The 14,268-nt window shown below is 35.5% G+C and overlaps 1 long non-coding RNA gene across 2 annotated transcripts; it reads right to left on the bottom strand.

Annotated features, from left to right (window-relative positions):
- Positions 1–6,900: 6,900 nt before the first annotated feature.
- On the bottom strand, positions 6,901–10,407 carry LOC136209725 (uncharacterized). 2 transcript variants are annotated; one of them, XR_010677648.1, is made up of 5 exons: positions 10,215–10,407; positions 9,992–10,023; positions 9,243–9,407; positions 7,508–7,701; positions 6,901–7,184 (listed from the first exon to the last, which is right to left on the bottom strand). It is a non-coding gene; the product is annotated as an uncharacterized lncRNA (long non-coding RNA). The 2 variants fall into 2 exon arrangements; XR_010677647.1 differs by having other exon boundaries at positions 9,243–10,023.
- Between the last annotated feature and the right edge of the window lie 3,861 nt (positions 10,408–14,268).

The raw sequence follows: 14,268 nt of genomic DNA on the forward strand, positions 1-14,268 counted from the left end.
TTTATCAGATTTCGAATCTAGTTTGTCGGACGCAATGCGTTTGACAAATGCTGAACAACCCCATACTCTCATAAATGAAAACACGGGTTTCCTACCAACAAACAATTCATATGGTGTGGAACTAGCGGATTTAGTTGGTACTCGATTTAGAGTGAATAGGGCAGTTTCTAAGGCATAGCCCCAGAACGTCTTTAGAAGTAAAGCCATGCTCATCATGGATCGTACCATATCTAGTAGGGTACGATTTCTCCTCTCGGATACACCATTGTGTTGTGGTGTATAGGGAGGTGTCCATTGTGAGCATATCCCACATTCAGTTAGATAATTCAGAAAATCATCTAAAAGATATTCGCCACCTCGATCAGATCGAAGCGTCTTTATTTTCTTTCCTAATTGATTTTCTACTTCATTCTTGAAGCATTTGAATTTCTCAAAAGCTTCTGAGTTGTGCTTCATCAAGTAGATGTAACCATATCGGGTATGGTCATCTATGAAGCTTATGAAGAATCTGAATCCTCCTCTTGCTTGGACTGACATATGACTGCATACATCTGAATGAATAAGTCCTAGAGTGTCTGATACACGCTCACCTTTATTGCTAAAGGGTGTCTTTGTCATTTTACCTTTTAAACATGATTCGCATGTTTCCAATGATTCGGGATCGATTGGATCTATAAGCCCATCTGAATGTAGCTTTAGCATGCGTCTCTTGTTTATATGGCCTAACGACAATGCCACAAGTAAGTTGAATTATCTAGCTTATGTCTTTTGGTATCAATTGCGAAAACAGAAATTTTGTCATCTAAGACATAAATCCCATTTTGTGATATTCCTGAGAAATAGAAAATCGAATCTCTATAAAAATCGCAATGTTTGTCTTTTATTGAAATATGAAAACCGTCGTCAACTAGACGGATAATAGAAATAATGTTATGAGACATTTGAGGAACGTATAAACAATGAATTAATTCTATTACAAGCCCAGAGGGAAAATTCAAAACATAATCTCCAATTGCGAGGGCGGTAACTCTTGCTCCATTTCCTACTCGCAAGTTTATGCTTCCTTTCTTTAGTTCCTTGGTCTGTTTTAGCTCCTGCATATTTGTACAAATATGAGATCCACATCCGGTATCAAGTACCCAAGATTCAGACTGTGAAACTGTATTTATTTCAATATAAAACATACCAGATGTTGAAGCACCGCCATTTCCCTTCTTGAGGGAGGCTAGGTACTCCTTGCAGTTCCTCTTCCAATGCCCGTCTTTACCACAAAAGTGGCACTCTCCTTTGGGCTTCTTCACTTCCTTTCCCTTAGTTTTGTTGGGCACGGATTTCTTACCTTCCTTGGGATATTTAGGATTGGGAGAATTCCATTTCCTCTTCTTTGATCCCTCTATGACAAGAGCTGGTATGGCTTTGTATTTCTTCATATTGGGCTCAACTGACTTGAGCATATTTGCAAGCTCTTCAAGAGAGGTTTGCAAGTCATTCATCTGATAGTTCATGATGAACTGTGAATAACTCTCTGGGAGGGATTGAAGAATTAAGTCTACGCTTAATTCGTTATCCATCACAAATCCAATACTAGAAAGTTTGGTAATGTAGCCAATCATCTTGACACAATGTGTCATGACAGATGTGCCCTCTTGCATCCTGCAACGATATAGCAACTTGGATATCTCGTAGCGTTCGCACCTGGTCTGTTTCCCAAACAATTCCTTTAGGTGCATGATGATGGAATAGACATCCATTTCCTCATGTTGCCTTTGTAATTCCGGTGTCATTGATGCAAGTATGATGCATCCGGCATGATCATGATCAGCCTTGTGCTTCTGGTAAACATCAATTTCCTCAATGGGAGCATCATTAGCAGGGACATGGGGTATCGATGTATCAAGTACATACCCTATTTTATCGAACTTCAAAACAATTTTGAGGTTACGAAACCAGTCGGTGAAGTTTGAACCATTCAATTTGTTATCGGTAAGAATATTTTGCAGATTGGTTTTAGTCATGATTTTAAGAGTGTGTTTAATTTAAACCTGAGAGTGAGAAAGAGTAACGTATGTCATTCATTTGCTTAAAGTATATCAATCTAAAATTATAGGCCTTTTAGTTTATTTTAGATTGCTCCCACTATTTTGCCAAATTAATAGCCCTCCATATTAATTCGAAGAATTTCACAAATCGTTCAGTGAGCTAGGATCCTAACTCCTGAGATTTCGCCCTGAGTTTACTCAACAAGCTAGTCTCATTCATTAGGTAGATTCATGTAATCAATCACATATTTAATGTGATTCCTAGGTTATTGGGTTACTAACCACATTAGTAACTAATATGCTATTCATATTAATCCCAACCATATTGCCCATTAGTTTATGACAACATGAGTTTACTCATCCAATTATCATAATCTAATTTAAGTATTACCCCATATTCATGAAAAATGATTTTCGATAATTCAGGTGTTACCGTAAGACCCCGAGCTTGAGTTTACTCAACAACCCAAAGGCCCTCGGTACTGCCGGCTGAATTATAATATTAGGGACGGGCAACCGATTTTAATAACTTGTTTATTTACTTAACTTTTTAACGAGGGATTTTTATTTTAAGTCTCATAATCTAACTTAGTCTTGATTTGATTTAACATACATCAGACACATACATTGGCGTTATGGACATATCATCTAAATTATTTCGTCGAGCCAGAGACGGAATAAAAGGCCAGACCTGGGGAAATACTAACTATTACATATTTCTCTTTAGGTCCTCCGTCTTCTCCATGGCGCCTTGAAATTACATATTAATTTCTATACTACTAAAAGAAAACTTCAATTGAATTGAAGCTAATCAGATGAGAGGAGAAATTACAATAGATAGTAGAAAGGTAGGACGCGCAGACCCTATTTCAAAAATACCAAAAGACTAAAATAGGGTCCAAATATGTCCATAACTCCAAACATGCATAGACTCAATTAAATAAATTTAATTGGTTGATTACATAACTATTTTATGTAATATTTAGGTTAATCACATTAACTTATTAAAATAACTTTCATCCAATTTTACTTCTAATAGTTTCGTATCTTTATATTAATCCTTAGATTAATATAACTATACAAAACGTCAGTTATGCACGTCCCAATTATTTTGATTTCAATTCATTTAATATTTTGATTTACAAATTGGTAAACAAACTTTTAAACAAATTTTCATTCGATAATCAAAACAGAAAACTATCAATTTCCGAAATATATATATTTAAAATATATTTAAAACTAATTTTAACTAATTAAAATTAAGTGGGTTTCGGCCCGGGGTCGGACTGCTAGTGTTTGGCAGCAGCCCTCTGGTGGCTGAAACGTCGTTGCCTTGTGGCAGTGGCGGCCAGACGCCACGCGATAGCACGACCCGAGCCGCTGTCGTATTTATTTATTTTTTAAATAATTTTACATATACATATATCAGTTTTAAAACGGTTTTAAAACGATTTCAGAAAATAGGAAAAACTACTATAGATTTCCGTTTTATCTTTAGAATTAATAAAACTGATTTTATCAACCTAACTATAAAACTAATAGATTTTGTTATGATGATTATCAACCAAAATAATTAGGAACATACGCATAATCTATTTTAATTAACAATTAATTAAAACTTATTTATCTTTAGAATTAATTAATCAAAACAATTTGTTAATTAATCCTAACTATAAATATTTATTCAATCCTATTGAAAAACTTCTAAATTTTCATATATGAAATAACGGATTTAACGATGGCTCTGATACCACTGTTGGAAATTAGGCTAAATATAGCAGCGGAAATATAAAAATTTTAACCTATTTCCATTAACCCTAGGATCCGTTAATCGTTATTTCATATAAAGAGGGATAAGAAGAATTACCTTTTGATGATCAATCAACCGTTGTTAATGAAGTGCCCACAACTCTTCTCCGAGTTCCCAAGCACAAAATAAAACACAGGAAGATTAAGTTAGAACCAACCGTTGAATAGCAACCAAAATACATTGCCTCTAATTAATCAACACAAGATCAAGGATAAAAGAAATAGATGAAATCAATTGATCGGAAGGAAGCCGTAGAAAATCTCGTCCTCGGACTAGGGTCGAAAATTCTCTCTCTTGCACTATAGTAGATTTCGAAATTCACTCTAGGGATTTTTGCTTGTCTTGGCCGAAATTCCTATATAGGGGGTATTTATAATCTCTTGTATCTAATCCCTAGTTAGATAGAATTAAGTTACTGAATAGGAATTCAATTCGGAATAGAATTCCTAATTATTATCTCATTATATATCTAATATATTAAGAAGAATAATAATAGGAGTATTATAATCTAATTAAAACTCCTAACTTATTTATCTTTTAATTAATTTAATTCATAATCCTAATCTAATCAGGATCGATTAAAATCAAATTAATCATTCATGTATCATACATGAATTTCGATCCCCCCTATGGTCCATGGGCCTCATTGGGCTCAATTGGGCTTCCATCAATTAATTAACATCTATCTCTCTTTTAGGTTCCAAGTTTTATGTGTGACCCATTAGGTTCCTATTACTTCTGGCCGTATGCAACTATTAAATTAATTTTCAAAGAATTATATTTAATCTTTGCATAACGGAATGATGTATAGAGTATGTGATTAGCAAGTCCGTAATCATTCCCCCAGAGCCATAAGAAGATAGGTTGATTCTGTCGTTAACCTTTCCGTATTAGTTACAGTATAATTCGATCCTTTATCAACTACATCCTTGAACTGAATCTTATGACTATGGATGATGACAAGTCACATATAGCGAGACGTTCGTTTTACTTGTACAGGCCGAGTCAACTCAAATAGATAGGTTAAGTGAAATCTGTATTTCAAGTCTAAAGCTATCACCTTGCAAGGATTTAGATCGAGTCTTCCACAAGCGATCCTTGGATGTATCTCCCATTTATCGGGAGTGATAAATGCTCAATCCAATGTATAACTATCCTGAAATTACCTCCTGTGACACCCAACCTTTGCTGTTCACACCACAGAGTCATCTCTGTTAAGGATCGTGTTACAACAGGATCAAAGTCTCACATTCAGTAATTCAGAATGACCAATTAACATTCCTTTGAGTCTGAGGATTAGTTATACCTATTAATACCAATGAGATGAACAGGTGACAAGGATGAATCTACCCATCCTGTTATCTCAAATCGGATCCCCAATCCTAATGAACTCCCTTTCATTAGATCCACGTAACTGTTCAGATATCTGTATATATGAAGCTTGTGAGATCAGCTTTCTGTCGGACAAAAGACATTGTTACATGCAAGTCTCAACAGTAATATGTCAATCCTGGGCATATCACTTGACTTGGGGTGGTTTTAAGTTTATTAGTTTATCATAAAGTTTAGTCTCACTTCATTCTTGTATGAACACTTTATGATCACTTTAAACAAACTTACGGATTTTCTTTTATTAGACTTTATTTAGTTCGTAAAAGGAATTGCCTTTATATAGTTATAAAACATATATCTCATTAAAACAAATGATATAAAGAACACTTCATTTACATTAAGTCCGTATCCTAGAACAATTGTCTATAGGACACTAAACCCCAACACGTTGAATCCAAACGGCTCCTTTTTGAGGCAAGGCTCTGGTCAGCTGTAGATTTGCAGGCCAATCCTGTTGTCTGAAATTCACAGTCGTCAGGGTTGTCTTTTTCCTGCAGGTTCGTCTTCTAGTGCAATTTTCTTTTAGCTAATGGACATTTGACCCATGCATCTCGAAATCATCTCTGTGCGTAATTCTGAGGTTCCTATTATTGGTGCAGACAGTTGTCGGATCTTGTCTTCTAGCAAACGGATCTTTCGTGCTGTCCTGACGAACACTCAGCTTGACTGCTTTGATGTTGCTTTTAGTTCTTTATTCCTGAGTTGCATTCTTTACTCAGCTTTCGTGGTCAGCTTCGTCTGCAAGCTTTTAGAAGACTTTTCTTATCTTGATACTGAGTTGTGTTTCACTCAGTTTCATCTTCGTGCGTTTCTCCTGAAGATGACTTTTCTTCTATTGTGCTGAGTTACACTCTACTCAGATTGTGCTATGATATCATGTTGTCTTTGTCATGTCTTACTTTTTGATATATATTTATACTCAACATTGAACAAACATATTAGTACAATTAAATTAAAGCACTTAAATTTAATTGCCTCTTAATCATGGATTATTTTGTCAAATCAAAATCTCGTGGAAAGGTGTTTCAACATTTGTTACATCCATCTTAATAGTATGCCAGTTGCCAATGGAAGCAACAGCTAACAAGGCCCTAACAATTGTCATTTTTGCCACGGGAGCAAAGCTCTCTGTATAATCTACTCCATACTTCTATTTGCAACCCAAAACCACCAACCTTGCTTTGTATCGTTCAATCCTCCCCTATGGTAATTAGTTTTGAATAACCACTTGCATCTAATAGTTGTCTTATGAGCAGGCACTAGTACAGAAATGCTCACTTGTGTCGCATTTTTTCAGGTTGTTGTATCGCACTTTTGTGCGACACAACAGGGGTACGACACAAAAACTTTGCGTCGCTCCTAAGAGCGACACAAGATACTTATCTGTTGTGTCGCACTTGTCATGCGTGCGATACAATAGAGCGATAACTCTTTTGACGCGCTTCTAGAGTGTGTGACACAACAGATAATAATACTTGTGACGCGCTCCAAGAGTGCGCGACACAAGCTCCCCAATTAATGGATTGTTGTATTATTATTATTATTATTATTTATTATTATTATTGTATTGAAGGGGAGCTACATAATTAATTTAATGCTCACAAATTCCGTACAGAATGTGTTCTACTTCTAAAAGCTAATAACATACAAACATACATATAAGTTGAAAGTGAAGTAGCATCTGAGGACCAAACCTCACATTTATATACAAATTTTTTTTATATCATCTCTTGTATCTCAACTATACAACTACCCGTCTAATATACTCAACAAAAGTGAAGTTATATGTACAATGCAGACTACACATCAACATTTAGTATTTGATCTTGTGGCCGTGGAAGCCACCATCTCTTGCTTTCTTTACCACTTTTAGTCCTTCCTTCTGCACAGCTGCCTATTTCCGAATACCAAAACTTGGTGTTCACCATCGAATCTATTGTTTCCTGTAAGCAATTTTGAAATTAATCCAACACATAGCAATCAGTCATTACAGAAAACCAAACACAACATGAATAATAATGCATATAGTTACAAGACTGCAGTACAAAATTAGATAAACGCTAATTTTCGAGAAACAGAACTATTTCCACACTAAAATAATTGGCTTATCTATTTCTAGAGTAAAGTATGAGTTAGAGCATATTCAGAGGCAAAAAAAAAGCTACCAAGAGACACAACCTGCAACTATCGGATGAGTTAAAATAGTTTCACATTAATAAATTGTCCACATTAATAAGGAAGAAAGAAAAAGAATATAAGATCATACATTGCTCTAGATTTCTTCTCATGGCTTTAATTACTGCTCCATATTCACCTAGTATTTTTCCACATTCACCCGCCTCTGCAACACTATCAAACTTTAATTAATCATTAACCTGTATCAGGAGGAGTGATGATCTCTTCTTGTTCCTATTTCAATTCTTTCATGTAGTGATCAACTTCACTTTTGCTGCTAGGTACCTACAATACAATTAATTCATTTCCTATGATCACTACTTGCTGCATAATAAAATAAATAAATAATTACCCAACTCGCCACTAATAACAAAAAAAAAACACATAAAACGCAATTGACTTAAACCATTTCAAATTAAACTTCTCAACTGTAATCAAAACCCTAGGGTCTAAGCAATTCTCAACTTGTTCAGTGATTGGTTCAACCGCTAAAGCAGGAGGAACTACATGTGGAAAAAAGGATTGCAAATCCTCACCAGTTTTGAGAATCGAATTATCATTTTTAAAAGTAGCATTTTCACTTTGAGTAAAGAGTTTAGTAAGTGCAGGAGCTGATTATAGCCATGGATCTGGAGGTTGATAAGTGATAGCAATAACTGTGAATATCAAAACTGTGAAAACAAACACAGAGAAACACAAATTGCTTATTAACTTCATTAGATTTTGCCCTATCGGCTCAGTAGTTAGATTTGCGTCTTTCATTAGTCCTTGAACTCAATCTTTCCCAAAATGAAGTTACTAGATCTTCTACATTTCAGAACATGAAGTGCTCCTTCTACATTTTCTTTTTGATACTCGAGCCTTCCCAATAATGCTCTTGCTTCCTATAAAATATGATGCTAAAAACGCTGTCACATATAAAGAAGGCATACAGATAACCAAACTACCAATTATGACATGATAACAACCTCACAGAACACAATTAAAATGAGGTATTGAAATCTTACAAGTAGCAGTAAAATAAGTATTTACATGATACTAAAATTTTGAAAGAGATGAATTTTATGCAGTGCTTAAGTATATTATCCTTCAAAACTTGAGCAACCGGACACTGTTATCACTACTTTTCATCATCTAAATGATCCTTTCACCTGTTCATGCTGCATATGGCTGAATATATTATTGATTGTTCTATATTTAGCAATCTCTTCCCTTTGTCCAAACACAGAATTAAACATATTTAGTAATCTTTTTATCATAAATCTGTAAACATGGAGCAAGCCGAACTGCTTCAAATTTTGTACTAAATCTACTTTTACATTCAAAGATAAAGTTCCTTGAAGAAATATGCTGAATCCATAATTCGAAGCAAATGGTACCATGTCTTCTTTTTTCACTACATGAATGTTCGACTGCCTGTTAATTTAATAAAAATCTAATGCATAATATGCTCACAAAAATTGTTTGGATATATGCTCTTTTTATAAATATATATGGAGCAAAAAGTTCAGCCAATTTAATATTCTGATCATCAATTTGCCAAAATCAAAATTTGATACATTTGTAGGGAGTGCTAAGCTAATAGACTAGCAGAATAAGCTACTCTCAAAACGGTAGTGAAAGTAAAGTGGCCAATTTTACAATGTACAATGTTAAAATGATTCATCAAAGCATTTTCATCATCTAAACTCAACAAAATAGTTACAGCTAAATAACCAAGATGTCGATCCGGAAATAATACATAAGCCACTGCTCAAATTTATTCAAGCAATGTGAGTATACTAGAAAACATGAAAGAAAGAGAGAGAGAAGCAAAAAGTACTAACTTCATAGTTGAGGTAACCACTTTCACGAAGAGATGACTCTACTTCTTCGATGTTGTTGTTATCCCCCAAAACATGAAGTGATGTGATTCAACCTAGATCTCGAAATCAATCCCCCAAAACAAACTATATCAGAATCATTCATGAGTTCTCCTCATTTCTGAAAATCTGGAAACAAGTACAAGAAGAGAGGGTGAAATTAGAACGAACTTACTAGAAATTTGACTAAGGATTGGTTGGGGCATTTTGTCGAACAGAGATCTAGGTCAAGATCCATTCCCAACTAAAAAAAAGCAAAGAAAGAGAAGCGCAGAAACAAAAATGAAGTGGAAACGAAAGGAAAGGAAATAAGAACATGTAACAAAGAATGGATAATCAGTGAAACGGAGACCAACGGCAGCAAGAGGAGGAGGAGTAGGATGAGAAGAAACAGTAGTGAGTCTATCATCATCGGCATCGGAAAAAGCCCAGAGAGGAGAACAAGGATGGTCAGAGGAAGACAAAAGAAACAGAGACAAAGGATTAGAAGCAAAAGAGATCTGATCTAAAGGCCAAGAAGACTTAAGATCAAGAGCCAAATCCATATAATTATGATTATCCCCTCTCTCAACTCCTCCTGGAGTCTGATTACAACTATTATTAAAATTATTATCCTTTGACTTCGCCTTGTCTGGTTCAGGCATTTTATCGAACACTTGGTGAAGAGATAGAAAGCTAAAGAGAGAGGAAGTAAAAGGTAAAGAAATGCGTACCATTTTGTTAGTTGAACTTCGAGCAGAGATCCCTGCATACACATTACAAATCCTCCATTTTACTTTAACAAGCAATAATTCCTCAAATTAACCCAAAAATACTCGCAAATTAACAAGAGTGCACGGATTTATCAACAAAAAACATAGAAGCGGTTTCAACTTCGAGTAGAGACCATTAAAATCAAAATAAAAGAAATTCAGAATTAGGGTTAACAATTAATACCGTTCTTGAAGAAAGGACACAGCCGGAATGGTGAGAATTGATGGTTCTCATCACAAAAGCAGAGAAAGTAGTGATGGGAGAAGACATCCATGGAAGAGAGAAGGGCTGGAGTTCTCATTCGAGGGAGGAAGGAGATGTACATGAAAGAGAGAATAGGAAGAGTCGAGAGGAATCAAACGAGGGAGACTGAAAAAACAAGTCGGTCGAATTTCAATAGAATTTTTGTACTAGTGGTAGTTGGTATTAGTTGCGTAGCACTTTTGAAAATGAGCAACACAAAGATAACACACGTTTGTGTGTCGCTTTTATAAAAGCTGACACAAAAATAACATACTTCTTGTGTCGTTTTGGTAAAGGTGCATCATAAGTTTGCTTTTGTGTCACACTGTAAGAGAGGCGATACAAGAAGTAACTCATTTATGATGCACGCTCTTCGAGCATGACACAAGTGATGACACAGAATAATTAGTTGTGTCGCGTTTACAGAACGCGCGATACTAGTTACTCAGTTGTGTCGCTTTCTCTTCAAGCGCGACTAAAGAGGTGCGACACAAGTGAGCATTTCTGTACTAGTGAGGTAGCTCAACAACTTCCCATGTTTCATTGTTTTGTAATGCTGCAAGCTCAACATTCATTTCATCAATCCAATGTTGATGTTTTACAACTTCCTAGAAATAAAAGAGGATCATTGACTTGAGTGATAGCAGACATGAAACAAGAGAAATTTGTATTGATAGAGGCATGGACTAAGTGAGAGATATAAGTAGTATCATAGTCTTTCAACCATGACGGAGCAGAGTGAGTTCAAGATGATTTTCTAAGGGGAGGAGATGAGACCTGCAATGGCTTAGTGTAAGAAATAGGTTCTGTAGGGGATGCAGGCATATGTAATTCATTTTGTGATGGAGGTGTTTGAGGTATGATAGGATGCGAGTATTCAAAAGCGATGTACTCTTCATCAATAGCATTAGGTGGATTGGATGTTTGAACAGGAGGAATGGGTTGCATATAGGCTTGAGCAGTCTTAGTATGAAAAGGGAATAAATGTTCATGAAACTGAACATCTCTAAAGATGAAGCATTGAGAGGTGATCAGATTAGAAGTCTATATCCCTTTTTTGAGGATGGATACCCAATGAAGACACAAGGCACAACTCTAGGTGACATTTTTTCTGGGGGAAAGGTAGGATTAGTTGCAAATGCCAAGCAGCCAAACACTTTAAGGTGAGACTAGGTAGGAGATTGTTTAAGAACTCATAAGGTGTTTTGTCTTGAAGAATAGGTGTAGGGAGTCTATTAATTAGGTGAACAGTAGTGAGAACACATTCTCCCCAGTACTTAAGAGGCAGACCAGCTTGAAATCTTAGTGCTCTAGCAATTTCTAAGATGTATGTGTGTTTCCTCTCAACTCTAGCATTTTGCTGAGGTCTTCTTACACATGAGGTTTGGTGCAATATCCCATGTTTTGAAAAGAAAGAATTACACTTAACATCATCAAACTCTAAGGCATTATCAAACCTTATGTGTTTTATAGAGGCATTGTACTGATTTCTAGCATAGTGAGCAAATGTTTCTAGAACAGACAAGGAATCTGACTTATATTGCAGGAGATAGATCCATGCATATCTAGAATGGTCATCAACTATAGTGAGAAAGAATTTGTATTTATCTCTACTTAGAACTTTGTAGGGACCCCAGATGCCAAAATGTATGAGTTCAAATATGTGTGAAGCATGAGAATTGCTGATGCCAAATGGAAGTTTAGTGAATTTGGTTAGGGGACATGTGAGGCACAATTTTGAATAATGTTTAACATATGGTTGAAAACATAGAATATGCTTGAGTTTCGGTATGGATGCATGCCCTAGTCTGTGATACCAAAGATCAAGAATATTAGACATACCATTATCAGATTCAGTAATCATACAAGCTATACCATTTCTGCAGTTCATTTTACTAGACTCACTTGCATCAACACAGTCATTCACAACATAATAGAGACCATTCTTAGCTAATCTAATACCCGCAGTTTGCTTAGTAGAAGCATTGTTAATTATGCAATGAGTTGGATTGAATGTTACCTTACAATTGGAATCATTGATCAACTTATGAAGCATCAACCCTGCAGCAGTTTTTGCATCCCCTTTGTGAGTTACAGTGGCAGATTCACCATTTGGAAGGTTGATTTGAGGTGAATTCTTTATTAGAACAGGGTTCAGCATGTGTTGTAAATGAGGAGTCATATGATCTGAGGCTCCCGAGTCTATGATCCATTCTTTCATAGGTTCAGCTGCATGATGACATGAGATCATTCCTGAGAAGTGATTATCAATTTCTTCATCAGTTTCAGATCCTTTACATTGCTGCATCTAAAGATGAGGCATAAGTTTCATAAGTTTCTCAAGTTGCTGAGGGGTGAAGAGCGACCCAAGTTGATCATAGAAAGAACTTGATTGAGCTGATGCAGTGGATTTAAAATTGTTTGTAGCACCTTGCTTGTACGTAGAGGATCCAGAATTCCATTTAGGTGATGACACAAGAGATTAAGCAGAAGCATTATTGTTTCCTTGAGTTCCTTTGACCTTGCTTTTGTGCTTCGAATTCCATTTTGGATATCCAATAATGGTATAGCATCTATCCAAGGTATGAACTTTCCCACCACAGGCAGAGCATGTAAATTGCTGTTTCTCAAAGTTGCCTCTGCTATACATTGTTGAAGCATCAGAATCAAATTTAGTGTAATTCAACACTTCTCTTTGTGCTGCCTCTTGTTGCAAGGTGGCTGAAGCATCTTCCACAGAAGGGAGAGGAGATTGCATAAGTAAATGACTTCTTAAAGTATTGTAAGAATCATTAAGACCATTTAGGAATTGAAACAGCTTTGCTTCTTCTTCCTACAGATCAATGGTAGAAAGAAGAGCTTTGATTTTATTGGATGACTCTGTCATAGTAGGGAAGAGATTCATTGATTCCAGTTCTTCCCACAGAGTTTTCATAGGTGTATAGTATTCATTTATACTCATGTCGTTTTGTTTCTCTTCAAATAGCTCTTTATTGATCCTGTATTTTCTAGTTCCATTTGTGAGAGAAAAACTCTTTTCCAAGTTAAGTCATATTTCATTAGCTGAAACCATAAACATGATGGCTTTTCGAATGGTTGGAGATATAGTACCAGCGATCCATGCTATTACAACATTGTTGCAGGCATCCCACATCTCAGCCTTGGTTTCATCTTCAGAATCTTTCTTCACAGGTCCAGTTACAAATCCAAGTTTGCATTTTGATGCAAGGTTGATCTCCATTGTTCTCCTCCATGCTCTATAGTCTGTAGATCCCATCAGTCTGTCTATAATAATAGAGTTTGCTCCATCAGAGGGATGAAGGAATAAAGGATTTAACATATCTTGATATGTGATTCTAGGGTTCATCATTTGACAGAGAAGAAAAAGGATGAATATGGGGAGAAGAAGAAAACAAAAGAACATAGAGAAGAAGAAGATAAAGATGACAGAGGAATCAACACAGAGATCTCGTAATCCTTTTCATTGCTTACGACTTTGATACCATGAAAACAAAAAATGACCCATGCAGAAATTCCTCCTTTATTCATCATACCAAAAAGTTGAGAAGAACAAAGCCTTAAAAGGCAAAACAACACAACAGACAAAAAAGGAAAATTTACCTCAAAGGACAACACGTGTTTAGAGACAAAATATCATAACGGAATAAAAGTAAATTACAACTTCAGTCCATAAACAAACTATAAACTATAAATAGAACCATAAAACTCTTTGAATCACACAAATAACTTTAATATTATGCACATAACCAAATGAAAAGTCTTATGAACACATGAAGATTGGATCAGATATAAAAACACAAAATAATTGGAAACTCTAACACCATAACTAAACTTGCCGATACATAATAGTTACTGAAAAAATGTAAGAAATTCTAAATGGCCACTTTTCATAGAGTGATGTGATATATATGCTTTCTCCAAAAGTATTTACCTGGACCCCCAATAACCAAATTAATGTAGTTAGGGTTATTAC

The sequence above is a fragment of the Euphorbia lathyris genome, chromosome 10 (genome assembly GCF_963576675.1).
Source record: "Euphorbia lathyris chromosome 10, ddEupLath1.1, whole genome shotgun sequence".
Lineage (NCBI taxonomy): Eukaryota > Viridiplantae > Streptophyta > Magnoliopsida > Malpighiales > Euphorbiaceae > Euphorbia > Euphorbia lathyris.